We start from the raw sequence: 13,742 nt of genomic DNA on the forward strand, positions 1-13,742 counted from the left end.
GCATCATTTTCTAACAGACCCTGCTAGTATTTCTCGTATGTAGACAACAACTTTCACACTTTAGCTCTTCAATTTGCCTGCGTTCTTTATCACAGTGCTTTGGTTTGGTGTAAACTTAGAAGGCCAATTTCTATACAGTTAAATATTTTCAGCATTTCTGGAACGGCACCAAGTGGCTTGGACTGATTTAGGGGAGGCGGCAAGGGCGTAGGAACCGGGGAGCTGGGGGCGCCAGGCCCCCAGTGAAAAATATGGGGGCGGAAGTATCGTTCCGCCCCCCCCCCCCCGCTCCGCAAGTCAGAAAACCCCTTTTTCATTTCCAAATGAGAAAAAAATCTCATTTGAAGCACCAAATTGCATCTAAGGCCAGGTGAAAATGCAAAATTCTTTACAAAATGGAGTGGGTGTTGAAGTGTGCTATATTGCACCAAATTGCATCTGAGGCCACCTGGAAATGCAAAAAAAATCCAAAGGGGAGGGGGATACCCCCTCCCCTTAGACCCCTCCCCCAGGCCGGCCATCAGTCTTCAGCCCCCCCCACTCAAAAGTACCTTCCTACGCCTCTGGGAGGCGGGGTAGGGGAGGGGGGTCAGGCAATTTACTCAGGATAATTTTCTTCCGAGATTATGCAGTTCCATTTTTCTTTACTTTTCCGTTAGCTCCCCTGTTAAGAAACTATATCCGGACAGTTCCTTCCCCAATGGAATTCCTAGAAGAAAATGACAGTGGGCACAGATTTAATGTTTGATACGTTACAGACCCTGAGCAAACACATACTATGAATTAGTTCTACGCCACGCTGTTATCAAGTATCTCAATAACATGTATTCCCACACTGACAATGTGTCAATGGCATATGCATATTCTAATACATCTTCATTTAGACATAATACAAGTTAAAATGACAAAGTAGCAACTCGTAACGATACTCTGTGTTTAATATACTTTCGAGAAAAAAAATATAGAACTGCTATCCACATTGGGTTCAAAACGAAATTCCGTGCATATCCAATAGCAAAGACTGTTATAGAAGGAAACATTTCCCTTCGAAATATTTATAAAAAGCGACCAAGCTGAACCGAACGAATGACTGGTAGAAAATGGCGGCTACGCATACCATTCCCTGAGTAAAGTCCAAATATTCTGTTGATATAACGTTAGGCATTAACTAACTATCATGAACACTCTGTTTATACTCATTGTTTATTAAATATTAACGTTTTCTACGAGGTACACAGTCACAGATAGACTTTATACAGCCGCTTTGTCTGATTCCGCCCGGGCTCGAACCGGGGACCTTTCGCGTGTAAAGCGAATGTGATAACCGCTACACCACGGAATCCTGTGATAAATAAACGGAAACTGTCTTACGTCAAGCAATGGTTTTTACATCATATTAACATGCTTTTGTTAAATATGACATATTTCTCCACAATAGTTTATTCTGGTAAAATCTTAGTGTTGTTGAAGGATTCTTACTTTCAGCCCCGGAAGAATGAGACCACTTCTGAGATGTAATCACTCTTTCGAACTGGCATGAAACTCAGTTACTTACTTACGTTTAGAGATAATTTTAGACCTAATTTGTAATCTGAGTATTACTAAGAATTTGACGTCTAATTTTTCCATTTAGGGGATTGAGGGGGTGGGGGTTGGCTACCCAGACATCCCTACATGAGAGTTGGCTTCAATGACCACAGGACCACACTACCCCTACCCCTTGTAAATCCTTTATCATTCCCCCGGGCCTCTTCCATTATATATGTTTTTAATATTAAGTTTAATTTAAGCCGGATACTTTTATCCTCTTCCCTACCCCTACCCCACCCCCTCTCCACGAACCTTTCAAATAAATGTTCACATCACTGTATGTAATACGGAGACATAAATGTTGCCAGAGACCCTTGCAGAAAGAAACATAATGGTACTGAAGCTATACTGTGATGATAAGTAAAAGTCAACAACAAAAAAAAGGATTTGATTCCGTCCGGGATCGCACCGGGGACCTTTCGCGTGTAAAGCGAACGTGATAACCGCTACACCACGGAATCACACCATATGAATGTTTTCAGTTATCTCTGAGTTATAAATTACATGCAGAGGTTATTATTGCGATGTTTACAACAGAAGACAGACGGGAATACAAACACAGGCTGCAAATTGACTATTTGATCAATTCTGGTTTCAATGTACTCCACAACATTAATCTTCAAGTTTATATGCTATAATTTATCTTGATATGCATTATATATTTCTGACGGTTTATTTATTTTTATTCCTTTATTTATATATACATATTTTATTAAATTTCATTATTGCATATATGACTTGTCCTTTCAAATTAAAATTATGCACGACTGATACAAATAAATAAAAATGTTTATGATTCTTTCGTGACTGTATATGACCATTAAGTAAGACATAAATGTTTCATTTGAATTCAATATAGCATCTTATGGCAAGCCGGTATAGGAAAATAGGCATAATTTCAGCATGTATAGGCTAAGCAGTTCTTTGATATGAATCCACGGTAGGAGGATCGTGTGTGTAGGAATATATATATACACTTGAATATTTGCACCTGACAACGTGGATAAGTTCATAAAATTGATTGAATATGCCAACTTAGAGCAATATTAAAGGAACCGATTCTTAAAGTAAGTCCATTGAACAAGTCTCTTCTCGTTGTAGAATACTAAGGTCACTAATGATGAACGAAACCGGGCAATTTTCGTGTTTGATGATTGTATAAAATAACATGTCCTTGGTCGTAATTCGATGTTACCACCGTATCAAATCCAATTATGTCCAGTTCAATTCTGTCTGTATAACACCAAGGATAACAACACACCGTTTAAAGACATGGATAAGTGCATATATAAGGGTATGCAAGGTTTGTATTATTATTATTATTATCTTGTGATGTATATTGTGCAGGTTTGTATATCCCTTGGGGGTTGGGACTATCACCATTCATTTATTACATAAAACATGCAGGTAATCGTCATATGCGGAGAAATTTTCCTAATTATTTCCGCCCTGTAGAAACGGTGGACAGATCGCGTTGTGAGGCGAATGTGAAAAACCGCTTCAACCGCGGAATCGTGTAGACTTCATCTTTTTTCCTTTGGAAGTTTTCGCATTTAGAAACATTTGTTCTATCTAATCGTTTTGATATGACCATATCTTGATATTTTAAGCAGTTGTACACCGTCCCCTATAGTAGTGATGTACTCATTTGATATACTCCTATTCTTAAGGGATGGCTGGCAATCTCCTCAATCCCCCCCCCCCCCCCACTGGCCCGATCCCGGACGGAATCATATGAACTTGCTGTTTTAATCAAATCAAGATCATATAACGCTATATAACCTATATGGTGTATAGCACGTTTGTGGGACGCGTGAATATATACACGCGGGATACAGGACAACATTGTCCACTAGCTGCGGTAATGTTCTAACAGTGTGTATATGGCGCCATTATGTAATATGTTAAAACTTTTTTAACTGTTTGTAAATGTTGAATATATTGTATATTTGAAACTGTTTGTAAAATGGAAAAATAAATGAGAAACGAATAATATTCATGTTCAGTGAAATTAGTACGATAAGCAAACGGTTGGCATGCAATATGCACAATTTAAAAGTAGACATTTAGCGCACCTTCATTAGGTCGGCAGTCACGTGCTACCATTTGAGCTTGTTTCCAAGTCGTCCTCTGAGAACTCAGGCCAATAAACACTGCTATACATATAAGAGAGTTTAAGGAGGGAGACAAACGCCGTTTTCATGTGCAAATCCATTAAACAGACTGTTAGGTAATCTATCTATTGGTGTGCAGATATATAGATGCGAAGTACGGTATATTATTGCCATGTTTATATCAGAAAAAGACGACTTCCAAGTCATCTTCTGAAGATCCTAAGCCTAATAGAGACACCAATATATCATAGAACATGAGAGAAACCAGTAAAGGTTTTCATTTACGTCAAGGGCGGCGGAACCGGGAACACAGGGGGCACGTGCCCCCACTTTTCCTCAGGTTAAAAATGTGCCCTATTTCTACATAAAACTTGTACTCTTGATCACCTTATTAGGTCAGCGATATTTCAGTAAGATATCTAATCCCAATTTAGAACTAGTCTTTTAATGAATTTCTGTGGGTCAAACTCAAAGCTATTTCGAATGGAAAAAATTGTTAATCTAATTCGGCAGATTCCTACTTTAGCAATTAGCATGATTTCACCTCATTTTGTCTCGAAAGAAAACTTGTTCCTTGTTTCTCAATTTGCACGTTGCAGTGCTAGTATGTACTTCTTCCTTGAGGGAGGGGGGGGGCGTTGATGGGGTGATGTGTATACGCAAATAAGATAATACAATAAGAGTTATAAAGGGTACTAAATATCAGGCTGCATCAGTCCAATCGAATTTCTGAAAAGTGCCCTTTGACGTCGGTGCCCCCCCCCCCAGATTAAAAGTGCTTCCGTCGCCCTTGATTTACGTGCTATATGTTACTTCGATATGCTATTACAGTATAGGTTGGTATTAATTGTTATTCATGTAGGCATATTTGCTTTAGGGACACATGTGCCACAGTGTACACAACTATAAGTTTAAATAAACGTTGCATTACGTTCTTTTACAAGTTTTCTACTCTATGCCCAGATGTTCAGAAGATGTCTACAGAAAAGGTCTGGATTTTAATTTGAAAATTCAATCGACGATATTACAATAACTCAACAAAATATTCCGTGCTGTAACGGTTATCACATTCGCTTAACACGCGAAAGGTCCCGGGTTCGAGCACTGGTGGAATCATTTTTACACTTACATTTACTATATTTTGCGTTCAAAAGTGTTTTTTTTTCTTTACTTGCCTACTTTAAATATTGTATGTATAATTAAATTTGTATTAATGCTTTGTACAATAAAATTGTAACTAGACAAAAAGAAAGATGAAGTCGCTTCTTGTTGCACACAGTTATATATATGTGTGTATGTATGCTGTGTGACGCCTACTAAGAATTACATAACGCTAAATTCTTATGATTTTCTACACAATATAAGCCTATAAACAATATTTGCAGAAGTTTTAATTGATTTTTCTTGGCATTTCTTGAGTTATAATATTCAACATGTTTATACTGCTAGCAGCAAAAGGAAAGCAAAAACTTGATTCCGCCCGGGCTCGAACCGGGGACCTTTCGCGTGTAAAGCGAACGTGATAACCGCTACACTACGGAATCACCTCACATATTACAGAAAAACTATATTGTATATTGTATCGATTGTCTACTCATGCATAAAACGGTTTCCTTTTCTCTCCCGATTAAGTCTGTGTAAAAGTAAGTTGGCCTGACGTTTCGATCCTAGCAGGATCTTCTTCAGAGGCCAAATGACAAGTAACATTAACAGATGGGACAAAAACACACAGAATACAGACAGGTTAATGAGCAAGGTGAACACAAAGAGATGGATGTAAGGGGGTTAGTAGACAATCGATGGAGAGAAAAAAGAAAGAAACTGATTAAGTCTGTAAGGAGTCTCTTTTTCTTTTGTCCTCCAATAATTTGTGTAAAAGTAAGTTGGCCTGACGTTTCGATCCTAGCAGGATCTTCTTCAGAGGCTAAATGACAAGTAACAGTAACAGAATGACAAAAACATGCACAGAATACAGACAGGTTAATGAGCATGGTGAACACAAAGAGACAGGATTAGTAGACAAGGGATGGAGAGAAGAAAGAAAGAAACCAACAGGGGAAGAGGAGAGGAGATACTTTGTTGTGAGACTCAGTGTCAAGAACACTGCCTATAAATGTTCACTTTGTGACCGTAAATAACTATTAACAATGCATATCATGAGCAGTATACATAGTACCCTTTTATATCCTTTACCTAGTCATACGAACTGTTTACATTTTTATTTATTGTCTTAATTCGTTTCATTGTTTTCGCTTGAGCTCCTGTTTTCATCCAATTTCCATTGTATATATTCTATCCATTGGCTGAATAAATATCTATCTACAGGGGCGTATCCAGGATTTTCCAATAGGGGGGGGGGGGCGCCAGGCATGAATGATCGCCGTCCTGGGGGATGGGTCTAAGGGGAGGGGTGTACAATTTTTGCTTTCAAAGAAGGGCTGAAATGCAAAATGGTGTCATATGCATGGGCGGCGATCCGTACTTCCGAGTGGGGGGGAGGGGATATGACCTTGTTGACTATCTAAGCGTAGCGCCACCATGGGTTGGCGCGAAGCGTACAAGAACATTTTGGGATTAACAAACCCTCTAGATGGCCGGAAACGGCACTTCCCGAGGTTTCCAAGCGGCATATACCCAACTTTAAAATAGGGATGTCATGTCCGAAATATCTCATAATCAGGATCCAAAATACTCTTTTTTTTTTAATTTCGGGTGTTATTTTGGGAAAATTGCCCCTGTCAGTCTTGTTTCAGGCGCAACGTTAGAATGTTCGAGAGCTCTGTTATATTATTCGATGAAGAAAATGGCCTCATGCAGGCTATTATAGGCCTATACACATGCAATACACAATTACACATAGTTACATTCCTAGGTACCGATTGCTAGGGCATCCAGGTGAAACGTGTATTAAGCATTACCCTGGTTACATGAGATTCTCGGCTGTTCGAGGGAACATGTACGTGTGTAGGCCTACTATAGGGCCTATATGAATACTATGAGGGTGCATATATGTACTATATCAATACCGTGGGCGCAATAATACATTTTGTTGTTATAGGGCCAATGAAGCCTACAGTCAACTATTTTTACTTTATAAAGACGCTTTATTTGAAAAGATCGCACTGCGTTTATGGTAGGCGAGAAATGAAGCTAAAAAAGAGCCGTACATTAACGAAGATGCATAAATGTAGGCATGAAAATATTCTTATCCCTGGCATTTGGTGGGGGGGGGGGGATATGGTGCATTACATCCCCTCCACCCATTTTCATGGGGGGATATATCCCCCCTCCACCCAGGATCGCCGCCCATGGCCATATGTGATCCATTTTTCGACCTTAATAATAAGCAAAATTTCCAGTAAATATGGACACAAAATGCACAATTTAGTATGGCTGGCATGTCATTTAGTGTTTATAGTGATAATACAAACACAATTACCATCTATGTTTCTAAAACTATTATGCCGCCGAACTTCGCCAGAACCTTTTTTTGGCAAACAAAAAATAAAGCATACGGGAGGGGGGGGGGGGGTTGAGCGATCACCGACATCTCACATAAAGGTCGTCATCAATTTTATTTATTTATTTATTTATTTTTTTGCTAAACTTCTTTTTTTTTGGTGACGGCCAATAGGGGGGGGGCGCGCGCCTGTTGCGCCCCCCTGGATACGCCCCTGTATCTATCTATCTATCTATGATACATCAATATAATAACTTCGCAACAATGATTTTAACGTGTAAGGCAATTCGGTTTCGGTCTTTCTTCTGGTACATTTACTTGGGATAAACCAAGACAAAGCGACAACCACTACACTGGGGAATCCTTTTATATACGTCAGTGCATCGGCCGCCTGACATGAAATTCAAATCCGATGCAACTTAGTTCTTCTGTTTGAAGACAAGTTATTCAGAGGATAAGTGAAACGGAAACAAACTAAGAACACAACTGTGTTCTTAAAGGCTGTGAAGACTCGCGCACAAAGAAACGTCTCATGCCGGTAATCGGACCTAGTTTCGAATGAGGTGTAACAGAAGTGTTAGACACCACCATCGATCCCAGAAAATACACACACAGCTTGCTACCGTCGGTAATTAGACAGTAGTGTACAGTCAATACATGCAGTGTATGATTGCAGCGATGGACATCTCAGGTCTAGATAAAAGATAGCAAGGTATCACGTTTCATTACTGTCTGCATTTTGTAGCGACAAGAAAAAAAAAACTTCACTTGCAAGCAACGGAAAGTTAACTTTTTTTTCGGAGGGCGGCACGCGGTTTGGGGCGAGTCTTCAATGCATTTAAGATTTCTTAAATTTCTTAGAACACTACTCCTGTTCGTATTTGTTGCCGTTTCAGTTAGCCTCGGCAGAAGATCCTGCTAGTATCGAAACATCTGCAGGTCCTCGGTAACTTTTACATATTACCTATATTTGATGACAAATCAGAAATAATTCAAAGAAACTGCATGAATGTAAGGTTATGAACCAATTTCGTAGAGCATAGAAATTGTCCGTAAGGAACCTTCCAAGTTTGTAACATGTCAATACTTTGGACCCGTGCAAGGATTTATAACCTATGCAAAGAAATAAGTATAGTTTTAGTATAGTTTGTGCTTCAGTTTAAACCCTGCATAGATGTGCTCGACGGTAATACCAATGTAAGTACCTTTTTTTTCCTCAAAAAATCGAAAGAAAGGTAGATTCCATATTTTGCCATCGATTTCTACCATTGGGATACACACTGTCCGCTCTGGCTAAACAAGATAACTAAATATTTAGTGGATCTACAGGTTTTTTTTAAGGAAAGTATCTTACTTGAATAAACTTCGAACAGTTTCACACCCCTGAGTATATATACGAGGGTGATATCTCGGGACCGTGTGAGGACTTGAATTTGGCCAAAGATATGGATAACAGGTACAAAGTTTTAGGGACCAAGAGCCTTAGATTATATAGGTGCAAACAGATCAGGCGCGTAGCCAGGGGGCGAAGAGTGCGACCGCCCCCCCCCCCCCTTGAGCATATTTTTTTGTATTTTTTTTTATGATATCGCTAGTAATTTCAAAATTAAAAATGCTTAGATGCAACTTACAAGACCTGGGAAGTGCCATTTCCAGCGATCTGGGAGGCATTTTCGGCCAACATTTTCGTGTACGCTTCGCGCCAACTCATGGTGGCGCTACGCTTGGATTCCTCGCCCTTGAAACATATGGTTAGAATACAGTGCTAGAATCATCATGATAGACTAATATATACCACATAACAATATTACTCGCAAACGATTCCCCTAACTTGTCTTCAAATAAAAAGACTGATTCCGCCCGGGATCGAACCGGGGACCTTTCGCGTGTTAGGCGAATGTGATAACCGCTACACCACGGAATCTTCTACCGATCGATTGTACAAAACTCTCTAAATTTGAAGTGACTTTAGTACAAAGTTCCATCTGGTATTACTACATACGGTACTCCTTAGGAAACTATTCGTGAGAAACGTAACATGTGTTAAGATACTTATAGTCTTAGCAGACTAGATAACATATAGCCCATCTATTTTAAGTGTGATAAGGTTTTCGTCACCACTAGCCGGTAAAGTAAAACGTTTATATCTGCTTTTCAACTGATGTGCTCGTCATTTCCCGACATTTGCCTCAACATTTAAAAGTGAGTAACAAGTCTCTTTTCAAGTCGATGATATCGAAGGAGAAAAGGAAACTATAACCCTTCCAAGATCGAAACATGAATTCGTCCTTATTTTTTGTCCAATTGCTTTTACTTCATTTTTTTCTTCTTCTTCAAACGTCACATAGTCTTATCAATTTAGATTTGGATGACACTAAAAGAACAGTCGATTTTTGAACGTTTCCTTTTAAAGGTATACTCTACAGAGGTTCGCTTTTGTTCTCGTTGTTGTTTTTTGTATTGAAAATAAAGTATTCACTTTTAGAGAAATATAGAGCTAGAAAATAAAGCATGATATATCCATGAAGACTTTTACTCGTAAAATATGAATATTTCGCATGGAAAATGTGTAAACCTATGGAAAGCCAGCGATCATCCAAGAACCTAAATTTCACATAATCTAGATAAAAATCAAACTTTCACTTCTTAAAAACACATTGTTCAAGTTGTCTCCTTCCCAGCTTTGCAGAGATAACATGATGGGGACTCCTTGTACTTGCTTTTAACAATCCACTAATTTGCAGTTAAATATATGTTGGAAGATATATTTTGTTCCAAGTCCTTAGGATAGCAGGAAAAAACACCACAATACAAATTAAAGGGAAAAATTATAAATTAAAATTAGGCATGAGAAAGTATTAAAAATAAAATATACTTCCATCAAAATGTAATGAATGATTCCATGTTTTTATAATGAAGCATTGTGAATGTCATGTCGAATTGAAATATTTCCAGATAGTTCCAGTTTATTCAACAATTTCATTGTACATAACAGTAATAAATATACAAACTTATACAATATGTAAATACATACAGCATTTACATAGTGGAAATAAAATAGAGAAGTACATTTGAACGTTACTTTACACAATAGGCACCACACACATACACACAATCATTATCAGACTGTAAAACATGTATATATACCAAAGAAAGAAGTGGGTTTCCTATATACTTTTTAAGAAAGAACCTGGGCACGAAATACCAAATAACCGAACGGCTGATCCGCTCTCAACCCCAGTCCCCTTGCATCGAGAGTGTGACATCATCGCCAGTCAGGTGTGTATCACGATTCCCCTCGAATGGGAACAGATAATACACATGATCTTAGCCAAAAGGCCGACATGTATGTCATTCAGCATGTATGTCATTATAAAAAAAAGCAACGTAAAAGATCTAATCTGGAAGGTAGGCTCATATGTAGATTCTTTATTTATTAAAAGTTGGTAGGCCGCTCTGCTACGTATTGTGTATCTTCAAAGAGTAAAACACTACACATAATTTTAGCCAAAAGCCCGAGAAGCGGTACTAAAGGATGAGCCAGAAACTATTTATAAATACTATTCTGTAAAATATGAAGACCAAATATATTTCACTTATCGCTGGGCTGTTCTGTTAACCGATATATACAAATATCTTCTCTCTTTTTATCAGCATAATTAGGCTAATGCATATGCATCGCCTGGCTTGTTCCGAAGTCACTCCCAACTTTTGTTCGCAAATATCCATTTGTGAACGATATGTGAGAAGGCAATGCATTTTATATACTTATTCAGTTCTGGAAATGCAATTTTGTTTGAAATACTCTTACAATTAAGCCTATAACTGAGGTAATGAATTCTCAATCGTATTCATTTAACTGCTCATATGTAATATCTATTCCCATACCTATGGACTCGTGATGCGGCATGACGTCATATCGTCATTATCATCATGTACGGTTACAGTCTCGGTGGAAGGGTGCTACAAGTAAAGGGGTTAAAAATGGACCACGTTGTTTGGTGTTTCGCGTCCAGGCTATAACGTGCGTGACTTTTCTTAGAAAGTATAATTTTCGAGCGTATAATATTAGCTAAACTGTGTTGTGCCTCTCTATGAAAAAGTTTAACATAAGTGAACCTTGAAGGTAACGGTAACCTTTTTTCCACAAAGTTTCTACCACCCTACAACTGAAATGGACTTCGACTTATTAATTATTAAATATTTACATGTGGAGCTGTATAGGCCTTTGCACTATTGCGTTCGCGTGTACAATTAATTAGCCTATGTATAGCGTAATCAATGTAAAAACCAAAACAAATTGTTCAAACTACTTATTTTACAAAATCCTTTCTCCAAAATATACACGACTATTTATAAAGTAGTCTAATATTTTGCCTAACAAATAGTAATATTATTTGTGATGTGAATATTGTTACCATTTGTACACTTTTTTACGATTTTTTCCTTCAATATATTGACAGTAGCAATCAGAATAACTGTATATAAGCTCATTAGTAACAACTTAGAGTAACCCGTGTTGAAAGCCTGAAACAGGTGCACTTGCGCGGGCCACTGCGAGGCAACGTCTATGAATTCAGAGTTTAGCGTAGAATCGGAGATTTGACGCTAACTCTAGCTATAGCCGTCCTCCCAGGTTGAGGTCTCGATATAAGGCTAGTTTCGATATAAGGAAAGGGTGTAAGATAAGCTCAGCCTTTTTGTCAAAATGTTCCATTTTTTGCTGATTTTTTCTCCCTTTCATTTATCTCATTATGGTTCTTAAACTAAGACCATCATGATCTCCTTTCCTTTCATTTCTTGTTGCTGTTGTTGTTGTTGAAATTAATCATCTATTGTGACGTCTTTTGCGCTTCATTTATAAATTGGAAGGCAATCAATGTACTTTCTGAACTATCAGTAGAAAACAAATACTCCAAATCCATGAAAGAAATATATATATATCACTATAGTTAAAAGTGCGTTGTCATTTCAATGCATTGCGCGAAGCCATATTTTCTTACTTTGCAAGTTTGTTGTTTCCGCATATCTTGTAGTACCCCCCCCCCCATTCGCAACCACCGCCCCCCTCATTACAGCCACGTTGTGGGTTAGTAAGCTAAGTGTCCGTGTGTGTTTTGTGTGCTTGGTTGTGACTTGTAATAGAGGTATCTCCTGCAGATTAAAATGCATGAGAAATCTGCTGCTAAAGATACCTTAACTCTAAGAAAGCCACTGATGAAACTAGCGGTGACTTATATACTCACAGCGCTTCCTTTTTCCTTGAATAAGTCATATTCTGAAGGTACACGGTACCTAAGTTACGTTACTGTTATAAGACAGTTATATCTTAAGTTACCTAAAACTTAACCTGGTACTCTCCTCCATCCATATAGCAGCAACAACGGCCTAAACTAAGCCGTAAGCGTCTAAGAATTTGAAATGAACAAAAAACATTACATTAATTTTGTGGAACACCAATTTTCCTGTATTGTTATGAATCCACATATGCTAGGGGCAGCTAAACGACTTTATTAGCCATGTCGATCTATTAATTGATTGATTAATTAATGGATTTATTGATCTATTAATTGATTGATTGATCGATTTATTGATTGATGGATGGATAACCAATGTATGAACATATTATACGTGGCATGGTCAGAAGGTGAATTAATACAAACTGCAGATTTAAGTAAATGAGGCACAGTGGCGTAGCCACGTTTACTTCTGGGAATAACTGAAAGAGAACTCGCCCCCCCCCCCTCTCACCCTCCCACCGCCAGATAGAATACTACAAAGTCCTAGTTTACAAGACATAAATATACAATTAACATGAGGTGCGTTTTAAGTTACATTTCGAAATTTCTTCAATATCGTTCCAAAAGTTTCAAGATTTAGCACTATTTTGCACTTTCTCTAAGCATCCATCATTTTACCAAAAGTTCTTAAAAGGAAGGGGTACCCCTCCCATTAGACCCCGCCCCTGAATGATATAGCACCTTAACTCCCAGTACATAATGATGGTTGTGCCTCTACTTTGGCATCATTTGCAACAGACCCTGCTAGCATTCCTCGTATGTAGACAACAAACCTTCACACTTTAGCTCTTCAATTTGCCTTCGTTCTTTATGACGTGCTCTGGTTTGGTGTTAACTTGGAAGGTCAATCTATACAGTTAAAATATTTTCAGTATTTCTGGAACGGCACCAAGTGGCCTTTACTGATGTAGGGGGAGGCGGGGGTAGGGGAGGGGGTGGGGGAGGTCAGGCGATTTACTCAGGATAATTTTCTTCCGAGATTATGTAGTTCCATATTTCTTTACTTTTCCGGACAGTTCCTTCCCCCTCCCCCAAAGGAATTCCTGTAAGAAAATGACAGTGAGCACAGAATTAATGTTTGATATGTTACAGACCCTGAGCAAACACATACTATGAATAAGTTCTACGCCACGCTGTTATCAAGTATCTCAATAACATGTATTCCCACACTGACAATGTGTCAATGGCATATGCATATTCTAATACATCTCCATTTATACATAATACCAGTTAAAATGACAAAGTAGCAACTCGTTACGATACTCTGTATATATATTT

At 38.3% G+C, this 13,742-nt stretch overlaps 4 non-coding genes across 4 annotated transcripts; all 4 read right to left on the reverse strand.

The window, feature by feature from the left end:
* Positions 1 to 1,269: 1,269 nt before the first annotated feature.
* On the reverse strand, positions 1,270 to 1,342 carry Trnav-uac (transfer RNA valine (anticodon UAC)). The gene has a single exon. It is a non-coding gene; the product is annotated as a tRNA-Val (tRNA).
* A 636-nt stretch (positions 1,343 to 1,978) lies between these two features.
* On the reverse strand, positions 1,979 to 2,051 carry Trnav-uac (transfer RNA valine (anticodon UAC)). Its single transcript has one exon. It is a non-coding gene; the product is annotated as a tRNA-Val (tRNA).
* Positions 2,052 to 5,175: 3,124 nt separating this feature from the next.
* Positions 5,176 to 5,248, reverse strand: Trnav-uac (transfer RNA valine (anticodon UAC)). The gene has a single exon. It is a non-coding gene; the product is annotated as a tRNA-Val (tRNA).
* A 3,767-nt stretch (positions 5,249 to 9,015) lies between these two features.
* Trnav-aac (transfer RNA valine (anticodon AAC)) lies at positions 9,016 to 9,088 on the reverse strand. The gene has a single exon. It is a non-coding gene; the product is annotated as a tRNA-Val (tRNA).
* Positions 9,089 to 13,742: the final 4,654 nt, after the last annotated feature.

Source organism: Apostichopus japonicus, chromosome 8, assembly GCF_037975245.1.
Source record: "Apostichopus japonicus isolate 1M-3 chromosome 8, ASM3797524v1, whole genome shotgun sequence".
Taxonomy (NCBI): Eukaryota; Metazoa; Echinodermata; class Holothuroidea; order Aspidochirotida; family Stichopodidae; genus Apostichopus; species Apostichopus japonicus.